Genomic DNA, 15,385 nt, shown 5'->3' with positions numbered 1-15,385 from the left:
TCTGGAAGACCTAAAATTCTGAAATAAATTGGTGGACCTGAGGAATTTGTCTATTAATCATCTGCAAAAAGAATCAACTAAATAGCACTCTCCAGTAAAAAGTTGTAGCTAATCTCGTGAGCGCTAAAGTTTCTGTTTTTTACAGCAAGATCAAAAAGACTTCACCCAAGTCTTCCCAAAGGTTCTACTTGGCACAAACACTAATTAAAACATAAAGACACATCTAACCAGAGGCTAGATGAATTATTTATTGCTAAACAGGAGCAAAAAGCAAGGAACAAAAATAAAATTGGGTTGCCTACCAACAAGCGCTAACGTTTAACGCCCCTAGCTAGGCATGATGATTTCAATGATGCTCACATAAAAGATAAGAATTGAAACATAAAGAGAGCATCATGAAGAATATGACTAGCACATTTAAGTCTAACCCACTTCCTATGCATAGTGATTTTGTGAGCAAACAACTTATGGGAACAATAATCAACTAGCATAGGAAGACAAAACAAGCATAACTTCAAAATTTTAAGCACATAGAGAGGAAACTTGATATTATTGAAATTCCTACAAGCAAATATTCCTCACTCATAATAATTTTCAGTAGCATCATGAATGAATTCCACAATATAACCAGCACCTAAAGCATTCTTTTCATGATCTACAAGTATAGAAAATTTATTACTCTCCACATAAGCAAAATTCGTCTCATTCGGAATAGTAGTGGGAGCAAACTCAACAAAATAACTATCATGTGAAGCATAATCCAATTAAAAATTAAAATCATGACGACAAGTTTCATGGTTATCTTTATTCTTTATAGCATACGTGTCATCACAATAATCATCATAAATAGGAGGCATGATTTCATCATAATAAATTTTCTCATCAAAACTTGGGGGACTAAACATATCATCTTCATCAAACATAGCATCCCCAAGCTTGTGGCTTTGCATATCATTAGCATCATGGGTATTCAAAGAATTCATACTAACAACATTGCAATCATGCTCATCATTCACGTATTTTATGCCAAGCATTCTATGTAATTCTTCTTCTAGTACTTGAGCACAATTTTCCTTCCCATCATTTTCACGAAAGACATTAAAAAGATGAAGCATATGAGGCACCCTTAATTCCATTTTTTTGTAGTTTTCTTTTATAAACTAAACTAGTGATAAAACAAGAAACAAAAAGATTCGATTACAAGATCTAAAAATATACCTTCAAGCACTAACCTCCCCGGCAACGGCGCCAGAAACTGCTTGATGTCTACTACACAACCTTCTTCTTGTAGACGTTGTTGGGCCTCCAAGTGCAGAGGTTTGTAGGACAGTAGCAAATTTCCCTCAAGTGGATGACCTAAGGTTTATCAATCCGTGGGAGCCGTAGGATGAAGATGGTCTCTCTCAAGCAACCCTGCAACCAAATAACAAAGAGTCTTGTGTCCCCAACACACCCAATACAATGGTAATTGTATAGGTGCACTAGTTCGGCGAAGAGATGGTGATACAAGTGCAATATGGATAGTAGATATAGGGTTTTGTAATCTGAAAATAAAAAAACAGCAAGGTAGCAAGCGATAAAAGTGAGCGTAAACGGTATTGCAATGCTAGGAAACAAGGCCTAGGGTTCATACTTTCACTAGTGCAAGTTCTCTCAACAATAATAACATAATTGGATCATATAACTATCCCTCAACATGCAACAAAGAGTCACTCCAAAGTCACTAATAGCGGAGCAAACGAAGAGATTATTGTAGGGTACGAAACCACCTCAAAGTTATTCTTTCTGATCGATCTATTCAAGAGTCCGTAGTAAAATAACATGAAGCTATTCTTTCCGTTCGATCTATCATAGAGTTCGTACTAGAATAACACCTTAAGACACAAATCAACCAAAACCCTAATGTCACCTAGATACTCCAATGTCACCTCAAGTATCCGTGGGTATGATTATACGATATGCATCACACAATCTCAGATTCATCTATTCAACCAACACATAGAACTTCAAAGAGTGCCCCAAAGTTTCTACCGGAGAGTCAAGACGAAAACGTGTGCCAACCCCTATGCATAAGTTCACGAGGTCACGGAACCCGCAAGTTGATCACCAAAACATACATCAAGTGAATCACGTGATATCCCATTGTCACCACAGATAAGCACATGCAAGACATACATCAAGTGTTCTCAAATCCTTAAAGACTCAATTCGATAAGATAACTTCAAAGGGAAAACTCAATCCATTACAAGAGAGTAGAGGGCGAGAAACATCATAAGATCCAATTATAATAGCAAAGCTCGCGGTACATCAAGATCGTACCACCTCAAGAACACGAGAGAGAGTGATCAAACACATAGCTACTGGTACATACCCTCAGCCCCGAGGGTGAACTACTCCCTCCTCGTCATGGATAGCGTCGGGATGATGAAGGTTTCATTCCATTTGGACTCCGTTTGATATTCCTTTTCTTCGAAACACTGAAATAGGCATGAAAACAGCAATTTGGGCCGGGCCTCCGGTTAATAGGTTAGTCCCAAAAAATAATATAAAAGTGTTTAGTAAAGCCCATAAACATCGAAAATAGATAATATAATAGCATGAATACTTCATAAATTATAGATACGTTGGAGACGTATCAATGGGCGGGGTGCCATGGAAGTTGGGACCGTGGGTGCTCGGTGGCAGCATCAGTTTCTCCGTCTCTGCCTGCGTGTCGACGCCTTTGCCACCGCGTGGTTCTTGATCTTGAGGGAGACCTGACGACACACCTTGTTGGTGGTCAGCTTCTCTGCCTCTGGACCTGCACCAGACACTGCGGCTATTACCTAAGCTGCTGTTGCTCCTTCTTTGGCTGCCACTACAAGAAAATTAAGATACCGTGACGAAAATCCTGATGACGATGGTTGAGAACATCACAAAAATTCCTAATATGTGACATTTTGTAAGTGGCGTCACTTATTATAGCAAATCGGTGATGTTTAATGTCACTGAATCACACAGCCGTTGAGCCTCACCTGGCTACCAATTTCTGTGACGGTTCGGTAATTTTCATGATGGGTCTACTAGAGTCACGAATATTAACGAATGTGTGCCGTTCTTTACTTCGTCATGTAATGTCTAGCAGTGGGGCCTACCACAACCGCGTCACGAGTTATTGAGTGGTAGGACCCACGTGACGGTCTTTGTAATGGGACTCGCCCGAGTTTCTTCATATGTTTTTGAACACTTAACTTATTTTATTTTGTCTAATGGAAGTAAATAGTGGTGGGGACGAAAGTTATTTTGTGTTTTCGTGAACTGGTGCCCATGGCGCTATAGTTGTTTCGTTCTATCTCAAGAAAATGGAAATAAGAGTGGATGAATTTTTTTGGTATGGATGTTCCTGAGATGATGCATATGGCTCTTTTTTCGTTTTATCTCAAAATTTCACATTTGATGAATTTCAGGCCATTTATCTGATATATTTCAGCATTGGCCTATATACGTGTCATACAAATGTCTCTATAAGTTCACATCTTTGAGTACAGACTCTTATAACATTACTATTTGAAAACAATCAGTCCTTGTTGCCACTTTGAAGTACTTATTTTGTTTTTTTATTTTCATAATTATAAGGTCGCTATGTACAACTTTGCACATATATTTAGGTAGAGTTCTTCCAAAAAAAATTGCATGGAAAAAACCACATCATAATGTTTTTGTACGAGTTACACCGCTGTTTAAATCATTTGCCATCTCATTTACATACTGCTGTATTTAACTCGAAAATAAACCATTCCCTTTCCACTAAAAAACACTTTTCGCTCCACTTTCCTAAATTTTTGCCGCATCCAATTAATTACGCCCTTATTTTTTCAGCTGCGCGGAACCAACTCCCTCCAATTTCTATCCCCATCTCCACCCCCTCTACCCCACGACTGCATCTAGCGGCGAGATTTGAGGATCACGCCGCCCGGTGCACCCTGCGGCACCAGCCGCGTAATCCTTCTCCAATGACGGCTGCTCGCCCGCCCTCCCATCAAGCCCCGGCCGCCGCGCTCGCTCTCCACAAGGAACGGCCGCCACGCCTCGCCGGCCAAGATCGGATCCGCCAACCCGCGACATCGAAGTCGCCAGCCTCTACATGCAACATCATAGCCGCTCGCATCATCCTCACCATCGCCCACTCCAGCGCCTTCCCCAGCTTCCTTTCCTACCTCGTGCTTTACCAAGATCTGGACGTTTCCTCACCACCCCTCCATCAGCCACTACTTGAGATTAGATGCTGATTTAGAAGTTTGGTTTCGTCCAGTGACCAACAAGATGGCGGCGGCTGGAGACAACAGGTTTGGAAGAGGCAACCCGATGATGCAGTGAGGCTAGGGGATGGGTGAGAAACTCTGCAAGGAACCCCGCTGCAATACCATTAGATCTGGTCCCCTTCCAACTATTCGAGGGTATATTTCGCTGCTTCCTTATTTCTTCCATAATTTCTGGATGTAAGATTTGTGATCTGTAATTTGATTGTTCTAACCACCTATTTAAGATCTCCTTTTCCTAGTTGCAGTTCATCTAGATAAGGAGTAAGATCAATGCCCTTTGCTCTTCTCAAAGGTATGGTTTATACGTATATGTTCCTCCCTGTCTCTAAATTTCTAAAATGAATAATTTCAAGTCATGTTTCCCCTTTAAGCTGCAAGATCATGCAGTCTCCAGAACATTTAATATGTGACTAGACTCTACGTTCAGAGTATTAACATTTAACAATGAAACTGTACTAGGAATTGCCTTCTATTAGTAGTTATGGACAATAAATTAATATTCTGTGATAAAAGTTAACAAGCTAAAGATATGTTGAGGGCTCCTATCATGGGCTAATACTGCTCGGTGAAAGAGAAGATGATTTTGGTATTCTGTAATATTTTTTCTCCATGTGAACACTTGTCAGTAAATTTTTTGTCTTCTCTGTTTTATTCTGTAAACGTAGGTGCATTAGTCGACGCTTACTGTAGGTAGAAGATTGGGTTTGCAATATTAAGATAATCTTATCGGCCTTGCTATGTTGGTACAGTCTGAAGCTTGTTCTTTTTACTACTTGCTTCTCCACTTTCTATTTGCATACAATGCAATACTGGATAATTCCTTACCAGCTGGTTGTGTACGCCTAACATTTAAGCTCATCGTGTACTTCCTTTGCCCATAACTTAAATTTTTATTTCTTATATTTAGATTGAGGAAGCATCGTACAACAGCAGTGCGAGTACACAATTAGCTGTAGCTGCAGAAGAAGATGTGTAAGCACACAACCAATTCAAATAGTGTAGTTTACAGTACTAGTTCTAGTTGCTTATGGCACTTAGTTGTACATATGGTGATGATCTACCAAATTCATAGCATGTTCGAATCAATTCAGAGATGAGAAAACACACACTTAATAAGAATAAGGTTGCCTACTATGGTTGGGTGATGACCTTTGGATATTGCATCGTTTTGAGATTGTTCAATATATCGAATGGATGTCACTCCTTACTAAAGAAACATTTTTGTGTTTTGCTCTGTGATTTTGTAGTACATTACTAATCTATTTTTTTGTGATGTGCTGATCTAAACTTCTGTAGTAACCAAAGCGTCAAACAACTATACTTATGCAACTAACTATGAAATATCTTCAGTAGATCACTATAGTGCATTACCATCTGCTGCCGTAGTGCCCTCACTAGTCATTCAGATGCTACTTAAACTATAAGTGGCACACTAGTTAAAAGTGCAACAGTGATCTATGTAAAATATTTTGACTGACAATGTTTTATACAAGTTTGTGTCTTCTTGTTCCGCTAACCTAACTTAATGTTTTATTGACCCATCCACATACCCGCAAATCTTGTTAATAATGTACTTAGATTCATAATTCGATAGATTGTAAGTTTCTTAGTGGTACTCTTATACCTTGTTATCTATATGTTTTCATCTCATTAAGGTGCAAGATGTTGTTATGTTTCATCAATTTATAGGCACCAGGAGGATTTAGCCGCGAGACATGAAGCACAAGATAGAGAATTTGAAGAGATGCAAAGAAGAGCCAACAAGAGAAGAATAAGCCTGGCAAAAGAAGCAACATGAGATGGATAACCGATTGGATTTCTTTTAAGGGCTCAAGCAACTCAGCAAGCAAATCAGTCCAACCTGATGGTGCATGAAGGCCATCATTTTGTGAAAGAAAGATAGTTATTTAATCATACATTGCAGTCATCAGGACAACATAAGTGGTCTTTTAGTTATGTAAATATTACTTTTCGTCTTATTTATTCTCGTGTCAAACTTGAGTCTGTGATATTTTTTATTGTCATTTTGTATTTCGAAGATGATTTGGCTGACAGATGGAATATATAATACTATGATTTGTCTTTAATTCCAACTTATAATGCAATTTGGCTCTTAACTTATTTGTATAGTGTGATGTGATGTGAATTAAATACTTTGTGATATGCATTTGCAATATAGTGGATTCGATAATTCATTGCAAATTATTTGAAATTTAATGATGTCGTCTTCATCAATAATGAAAGTAGTGATGCTAGTAGTGGGAATATATTTGCGGGTGTTGATGTGCTGTCACTGAATATGTTATAATATGGCATATTTGCTGAATATGGTATAATATGGCATATTTGCTCCTAACACGTGACATTAATTGCCCGTCATAGAAATAGCAAGTTGTTGACATTCTAGGAAACGTCACCGAAGGTCCCATATTCGGTGACATTATTTTGCGCGCGCCATCACTAGTAGTAATCTGTGACGGGGATTCTGTGACGATGCGTGTGACACCCATAAAACGTCACCCACGGGTAAATTGTGACGTTATTAGCAATTCAATGACATATTTTGGCTCATCACAGTAGGCCTGATCTCTTGTAGTGTGCTTCTCGCCGACATTGGTGTGAGTCTCCTCCACGGATTTTTTCGCCATCATGGAAACCATCTGAGCAACAATAGTATTACACAACAAGGACAACGGCATGACGAGAACTAGATCCACGGTGCAGCCTCACACAGACGATGTCATTGTCTATGTGGGTTACTAACAACTAAACAGTATATTTCTATGTATCTAGCATGCATGTCCAGTAGATGGTTATGAAGATCATATCCGTATGTGTAGACATACTAGAGGTAAATGAGAACAAGGACAATGAGAACTATTAATGGCATTGTTTAGTGTGATGCATTAATGCTTCATGTGATGGATGGATGTCAGTCCTGGCATGGGAAAAAACATGCTTAATGTCTTGGGTGAGTCCAAAAAAGTGTAACTGAGTCATAGAACTGCATGTCACAAGAACCAGTAGAGACCTACGACAATACACACGAGTAGTAATGATCATTACGGATGGTATAGTGAGGAGAATGGACTTGTGTACCAGTGGAGCCAGAGTGTGGCCACCCTGACGCTGGGACCACCGGCGCCTGATGGAGACATCATCTTTGCCACATCTTCCCACACCATCTTGTGGTTCATGTACCTTGTCGAGGACCAACTTCGACTCGGGAGCAGGAGTGTGCGCTGGCAGATTGCGGTAGCTGTGGGAGTGCTTCCTATGGCCTCGCTGGAGCGGCACGGGTGCATCTAGACCTGCGATGTTGTTGCCGCCACAACTGCTGATGTTGGATCCCTGAAAGGTGTGTGTGGCAACGTTGTAGAGCAAGTGACTCACGGGCGCAGAGGGTGAGCACAACTGCCGGCGGGGGAGGAGTGCGACCCAAAGGCTTGAACTTCTTGAGCGAGGTGTAGGCAATGCCGTCAGCGCGAGGCATATGCAAAGAGTGTGAGGGAGTGTGTGTTGACTCACATGCATGATGAGAGTGAAATGGCAGCCAAGAAGGAGGCAAGGAGGAGGATGCTACATGAGATACATTGGTCCGATGAAAGGCTCCTCTCAGTTGAGGCATTCACAGTTTGCTGCTCGGGGCGTCGCGTCTCCTAGCCCCTCCGAACCCAGCCTGGCGACAATGGACATGAACCACATGATGAGGTGGCCAAAATCCCCCTCTCACATGATTTTGCTCTCGGCTTTCTTACTTCTTCCCGTGTCGTGTTATGTGCGGTCGAGTCAGATACTACTTATTAACAATTTGAGCTTATGTTCCTCTCAATTGACCTCAACACACATTGATTTCATAGAAGCCACTAGAGTTTGAGACTTTTTGGTGGAGAAGAACAGTAGAAAGGGGGAGGGTGGCCACCGCAACGCAGTTTGTGATCAATCGATGCCTTCCTCAATGCGCTAGATATAGGAATAGTTGGTTTATATTGCTTGGTGCAACCTCACCACCTTATCCACATCCAACCCATAAGCATTGTTAGTTTAGTATCCTTGGTAATTTACTTGCTGAGTCCAAATGACTCACATATATGTTAACAACCCGAGGTGCATGTGTAGGTTTAGGTAATTGAGGAAAAATGATCAATGTGTTGGTTGAGTCCAAAAGTGTAACTGACAACACTGTAATTGAGTGACGCTCGCTCTCTCCACCCTCCTCTTATATGCGCCCCCACTTGTTAGCCTACAAAGGAATATCAGTTCACATCGACAGATAACGTCTTAGAAGGCGAGTACTCCAAATTGAATGCATTAGCCAATTTTTTGCACCAGTTTTTGGTATTATGCAACTAGGGCACGAAAGTGAATATAGACAGCAAGTTCAAGCATTGTCTATACATTTAGCTCTAGTATCTCGTAGTGTAGAGAAACACACTTCCATTTATAAAGATTGGGCGGACGCCCTGACAACTTAAGCTGATGCTGACTAGACCTGACTGGACTAGACGTGATCCGATCCCACAGGCAATGGCTCTAACCGGACTGACCGTACCGAGACAACCGTGAAGGAAGGGCTCATCCCATGGTGACCTTTGAACACTTCTTTTAACTTTGAAAATGTATCCAATGTGAATGATCACCGATGTGTACAATACTATAAGTCCGCGGGGAGTGCTCACCTGTAGAGTTAGAGGGCTACAGCACGAGGACGGATGGGCGGGGTGCCATGGAAGTTGGGACCGTGGGTGCTTGGTGGCAACATCAGTTTCTCTGTCTCTGCCTGCGTGTCGACGCCTTTGCCACCGCGTGGTTTTTGATCTTGAGGGAGACCTGACGACACACCTTGTTGGTGGTCAGCTTCTCCGCCTCTGGACCTGCACCAGACACTGCGGCTACTACCTAAGCTGTTGCTTCTCCTTCTTTGGCTGCTTCTCGCCGACATTGGTGTGAGTCTCCTCTACGGATTTTATCGCCATCATGGAAACCATCTTAGCAAAAATAGTATTACACAACAAGGACAACGGCATGACGAGAACTCGATCCACGGAGCAGCCTCGCACCGACGATGTCATTGTCTATGTGGGTTACTAACAACTAAGCAGTATATTTCTATGTATCTAGCATGCATGTCCAGTAGATGGTTATGAAGATCATATCCGTATGTGTAGACATACTAAAGGTAAATGAGAACAAGGACAATGAGAACTATTAATGGCATTGTTTAGTGTGATGCATTGATGCTTAATGTGATGGATGTATGTCACTGCTGGCATGGAAAAATACATGCTTAATGTGTTGGGTGAGTCCAAAAAAGTGTAACTGAGTCATAGAACTGCATGTGACAAGAACCAGTAGAGACCTATGACAATACACGCAAGTAGTAATGATCATTACGGATGGTATAGTGAGGAGAAGGGACTTGTGTACCAGTGGAGCCAGAGTGTGGCCACCCTGACGCTGGGACCACCGGCGCCTGATGGAGACATCATCTTTGATGCATCTTCCCACACCACCTTGTGGTTCATGTACCGTGTCGAGGACCAACTTCAATTCGGGAGCGGGAGTGTGCGCTGGCGGCTCGCGGTAGCTGTGGGAGTGCTTCCTATGGCCTCGCTAGAGCGGCACGGGTGCATCTAGCCCTGCGATGTTGTTGCCGCCGCAACTGCTAATGTTGGATCCCTGAAAGGTGTGCGTGGCAACGTTGTAGAGCAAGTGACTCACGGGCGCAGAGGGTGAGCACAACTGCCGGCGGGGGAGGAGTGCGACCCAAAGGCTTGAACTTCTCGAGCGAGGTGCAGGCAATGCCGTCAGCGCGAGGCATATGCAAAGAGTGTGAGGGAGTGTGTGTTGACTCGCGTGCATGATCAGAGTGAAATGGCAGCCAAGAAGGAGGCAAGGAGGAGGATGCTACATGAGATACATTGCTCCGATGAAAGGCTCCTCTCAGTTGAGGCATTCAGAGTTGCTGCTCGGGGCGTTGCGTCTCCCAGCCCCTCCGAACCCAGCCTGGCGACAATGGACATGAACCACATGATGAGGTGGCCAAAATAACTCTCAAAAAAAGATGAGGTGGCCAAAATCCCCCTCTCACATGATTTTGCTCTCGGCTTTCTTACTTCTTCCCGTGTCGTGTTATGTGCGGTCGAGTTAGAATTTTATTTTATTTTGGTTTTCTTTCTTTCGGTGTGCGTGTGTATTTTGCAACAAGCCGGACGATTGGAGCAGGGCCTATCTGGTACCTGACAGCGTCTTCTGATCTGTTCTTGTTTCCGTATTTTGCCAACATTTGCTAGTTTGGTTGGCTGGCCCAAATTGGCAAAATCCAGCAAAGAGACCAGTAACCTGATAGGCCCTGCTCCAATTGGCCGACTTGCCGCAAAACATTTAAGCACACCAAACGAAAGGAAACGAAAAGGTAAATTTGTACTATATCTCAGAAAACATGACACGGCAAGAACTAAGAATACCGAGAGCAAAACCACGCCAGAGTGGGATTTCGGCTACCTCATCATGTGATTCATGTCCATTGCCTCCAGTCTGGGTATGGAGTGGCTAGGTGACACGATGTCCCGAACAACAACTGCAAGTGCATAGACTGAGGAGGAGCCTCGCATCGGATCAGCATCTCCCATGTAGTAGCCTCTTTGTTGTCTCCTTCATTGTCGTTTCACTCCAATCACGCAGGTAAGCCAACACACGCTCCCCTCCCACTCTCCCCCAGGCCTCGCGCTACTGGCATCACCCGCACCTTGCTCGAGCAGCACAAGCCATTGGGTCACGTCCCACACCTGTCGGTAGCGGTGTGCTCACCCTCTGCCCTCGTGAGCCACCATCTCTACAACGTTGCCATGCACACCTTCCAGGCACCCAACTTCGGCTGTTGCGGCGGCAACGGCATCACAGGGCTAGACGCACCCGTGCCATCCAATAGGGCCATATGAAGGCCGCCCGCGCATAATCCCGCACTCGAAGCGGAGATGACCACGCCGAGGTGCGCCACCGGTCGTCCCTCAAGTACTGGAACCACAAGGCTGTGAGGGTGGAAGCAGCCAAGCTGATGCCACCATGCGGCGCCGGTGCTCCCAGCCTCAGCGCGGCCATGCTCTCTCTCCACAGGTAACGTATGCCCTTCCGCCTCGCTATGCCGTCCATACTCATCATTAATACTAGAGACAATCCACTAGAAATATGTGTGCGTGCTTTCTCAGACAAGCAGCACAGAAAAAGAAAAGGATAGGAACAAGTACGTGTGTTTTAGGGTAAAATGTACTACATTGACATCTCTAGCGATAAGGTGCTCCAATGTGGTAGTGCCTAAGAGCAAACGTGCACCATCATTCTTGTTTCAAGCCTGAGTCACTATAAGAAAGTAATCTTTATGATTGAAACCTTCTTTATAGTATGTCCGTGGTTCTAAACACATGATATTATATGCCACTAACACTGTTTACATATAATGGAAAAATGCATTTCACTTCCCTAAAAATAATGGTGTGTATTTCGGGTATCTCATGTGCTCTAGCGAAAGGTAGTGATGTGAATGCAAGCTTGGCTTTATAAGCTAGAGAAGAACCAGCCTTTTTGTTATGAATATGTTTAACAAGTATGGTATGATACTACAGGTAAGGATTAATTTCGTGACTTAGTGGAGAATAAGACAAAAGCACAACCACCTCTCAATTGATTAGATCCATCCAAATATCCACCAAAAATAATGCACAATTACCATAAATAAGGATCCATAGATCCCCAAGTAAGATGGGAAGGTATTGCTCAAAGTATAGATATCACGGTAGTGATGCTTCCAGAAGATCATGGCAGAGAGTAAAGTATGGATCTCGCCAAAAACAAAGCTATAAGACTTCCGGAGTCAGAGTAAATCTCTCGTGGGCGATGCTTTGACATGGATCTTGAAGTAGGACGAAGTGTAGATCTTATGTAAACACCAGTAGCTGTCTTCCAAATAGATCAAGTGGTAGAACTCAAATTTTATATCTCACTAGAAGCGATGGTTTGAGATGGACCATGGAGTAGAACAAGAAATTGATCTTATGGAGAAACTAGCATTGATTCGATACTGCAAATTGAAAATAGAGGTAGGTGTGGAAGTATAGATCTTGATGTGAGCGATGCTCTGACGTGTGCCATCATGGCCGAAGAAGAAACTGGGAATGCTTGAAGATAGACCCAAAGAACCAATATTTTTGGAACGAAGGCTCGTGAAGAGCCCGGCTTTGAATTAACAAAGCCATCAACCGGCCAGGAGTTAGATCATAAGACCCAGAGAACGACGACCAAACGCATACAAAGGGGAACGCTGGGAAGCAAACCAAAAGCACGGCCTACACAATCTAACCTAAGAAAGGAAAATGAAGATTACATCTTGCTAGAAGCAGAGTACTCCACACTAGTATCCTACAAATCAAGGACAGAGCAGCAGGGCATGAGAAAGTCGGACGCGAAGATGGACATTGCTCCAGGAGCACCTAGGGAAGGAGGGAAAATAACACCTTCCTTATCTGTCACCGAAGAGGGACCCTACCCCCTCGCCATGGCTTGTAGCTGACGTAGTGTCAAGATTTAGAGAAGCTCACCTGAGAACTAGAAGGATGCCACCCTCACATCGCACGATGGACCTAGGGCGACCACCTCGATTTGGGATAAGCCATGTCGGCAACACCGCCACTAACCACACCCAACTAGTCGGAGAAGGAAAGCTTCATGGAGTCAGACGCTGAAGAGGAGGCAGCAGGGAACCAAGCAAAAATGCGAGAGGCAAGGCAGCAAAGCACCACCATTGAGAAGACCCAGGTCTCTCTGGTTTACATGAAGCCACAACCACCGGGAAGGCGAACCCTATCCCCTACCGTCAGGATCGAGAAGCCGCGTCACCAGGGCCGAGAGGCATTCACCGCCACCGGAGAGCACCAACCAGAAGAGACGACGGTGCCTACAACCCACACCGCATCCACACAATCTCGAGACACAAGCAACATCAATCCTGCGCCTACACATCATCCCATCAGAGCCCCTACACCACTGACGATGACTTCAGGAAGTTCACGACGCGCAAGGCGCCGCCGCCGCCAAATCCGCAGGGGATTGTGGGTTTTCACCCTGGCAGGAGGTCGGGGTGGAGAGTTGGGACCTCAGCAGCGCCCCATGGAAGAAAGTGGCGCCCTTGGGCGTCGCCCCCGTCGGGCCGGCCAAGCCGGCCAGGGTTTCCCCCAGGCCGCAAGCTACTCCACCATGCTCACCAACACCGGAGCCAACGAGCGAATCGCACTCCACGGCGTACAGAGCGAGAGAGGCAACAGGGAGGTGGGATCTCGTACCTCCAGATCTGACGCAGATGAGATCTGCACCGCGACCAAAAGTCCACCAATGGCCCACCGCCCTCACGGCCGAGTACGCCGGCCAGCACACCGCCTGCGAACGCCGGCGGTCGCAATACGAGGCGTCCTCGCCGGCAGGGGCCGCCGCTCCAGGTACCAATGGCCTTCGAGAGGGATGAAGTGCCGCACTCCCCGCCGCCACCTTGATCGGCGCCTGCGCTAGCTGTCCTGGTGGCCGTCTCCAGTGGCGGCGAGGGAGGAGGAGAGGGTTGGAGGGGTGGTGGCGGCGGCGGAACCCTAGTCGCCCCCAAGTCACCCGGGGGGGGGGGGGGCGACGCGAGGGTCGGGAGGGGGGATTCAAGAACCAACATTTAAAGCACTCACCTACCGTACTTTGTTTGACTCGGGAAAACAAGTGTAGTTTGTGAGAGATATTTCTAACACTCACTCTGCATGTGGGTCCTTATATATGTGTAGTACTAGAGATGAGTAAAATATGGTTGTAAATAATAAAGAGGGATTTATATAAGACATGTTAACATATATAGAAAATAGCTGGCATCAAGGCTAAAAGAAGCATCCAATGCATGATTGTGATCAGCTAGAGAAGGGGTACACTTTTGTGAACATTGCCTTTTTGAGGACTCGCCGCTCCCCTCCATAATACATATGCCATCTATATTCAGATTTTACATTGATTAGAGGCTTCACTAATACAGTGGAATATATATTACTAGCGTATTTTTTGTACCCTTTATTCTCATGACATAATGTTTTCCCTTGTAGTTTTATTTAACCTAATCATAAAACAATTACCTCAAGGTACTAATTTCAAATTATTTTGTGACATTCTTAGCTCAGAGTCTATTGATGATTATCTCACTGCCACCCACCCTCAACTGGAGGGCGACAAGATGCGTTTGGCGCATCTAGAGATGTGTACAGGTAGCATGCATGACGCGGTGTGCTTGCCAGTGTGTGTCCTATTGTCAAATGCATGTGTGGATTCACATGCAACACTAACAGTGTTTGTCAAGAATTGGTGTTTTTTGCCTTTGGACATGACCACTTACGACACGAACTTACAGGTGCAATCCAGGCTAGTTCGGTACTCTTTCCCTCCATAGGGTGTGCGTCCGTCTACCGGCTCTGGAGAAGTTATTTGGGTCTAGTTCGTGACTCGAATATGTTCAAGTAGATCGATCGACACCATGCCTTGCGCCTAACCATATGCATGCTTTGCGAGCTTGTTACTTCCGTGTCATGTAACCCTCTCGACCAGATCAACGGAGACGAACACCTGACCCAAGAGGTGACACTTGCCTCGGCCCCTACCAAAACAGACGCGTCCTCCTTCGCGTGTTGCATCACAGTGATCACAAGTGTTGCTCTGTTCTCTTCAAGCCGAGTTTGGTGAGATCTTGCTTGCACGAATTGGGTCGCGGTCAACTTGGAGGCCATGACTGGGAGGCTTGGTACGGCCTGGATTGTGCAAGATCAGAAACTGGCAGGATAACACGCCGGCGGGTGTGTGTGTGTGTGTTGTTGGGTGAAGCTCGTCGGGTGTGCCGTTCCTGTGTGTCTAACTGTATAAAATCTTTAAAGCTAAATTTAGGAAAGTAACAAAAATAGAACTGTGACAGAGTGATCACCAACTGACGTGTGTGTCATGACTGCAAAGGGTTGTTCCGAACGTCATGTATGTCACGGAGAATGTTAAGCGCAAGAGAACGTTTGCGCCATCTAAAA

General features: G+C 44.6%; 2 long non-coding RNA genes across 2 annotated transcripts; one reads left to right on the top strand and one right to left on the bottom strand.

Moving 5' to 3' along the window:
- Positions 1 to 2,181: 2,181 nt before the first annotated feature.
- LOC141025697 (uncharacterized) lies at positions 2,182 to 13,955 on the bottom strand. The gene is made up of 2 exons (XR_012187908.1): positions 13,637 to 13,955; positions 2,182 to 2,477 (listed from the first exon to the last, which is right to left on the bottom strand). It is a non-coding gene; the product is annotated as an uncharacterized lncRNA (long non-coding RNA).
- On the top strand, positions 3,242 to 8,543 carry LOC141025695 (uncharacterized). Its single transcript, XR_012187907.1, has 4 exons — positions 3,242 to 4,436; positions 4,547 to 4,593; positions 5,209 to 5,273; positions 5,991 to 8,543. It is a non-coding gene; the product is annotated as an uncharacterized lncRNA (long non-coding RNA).
- Positions 13,956 to 15,385: the final 1,430 nt, after the last annotated feature.

This window comes from Aegilops tauschii, chromosome 1, assembly GCF_002575655.3.
Source record: "Aegilops tauschii subsp. strangulata cultivar AL8/78 chromosome 1, Aet v6.0, whole genome shotgun sequence".
Lineage (NCBI taxonomy): Eukaryota > Viridiplantae > Streptophyta > Magnoliopsida > Poales > Poaceae > Aegilops > Aegilops tauschii.
Note: the sequence above shows the minus strand (reverse complement) of the source record. Positions and strands in the feature narration are given on the sequence as shown.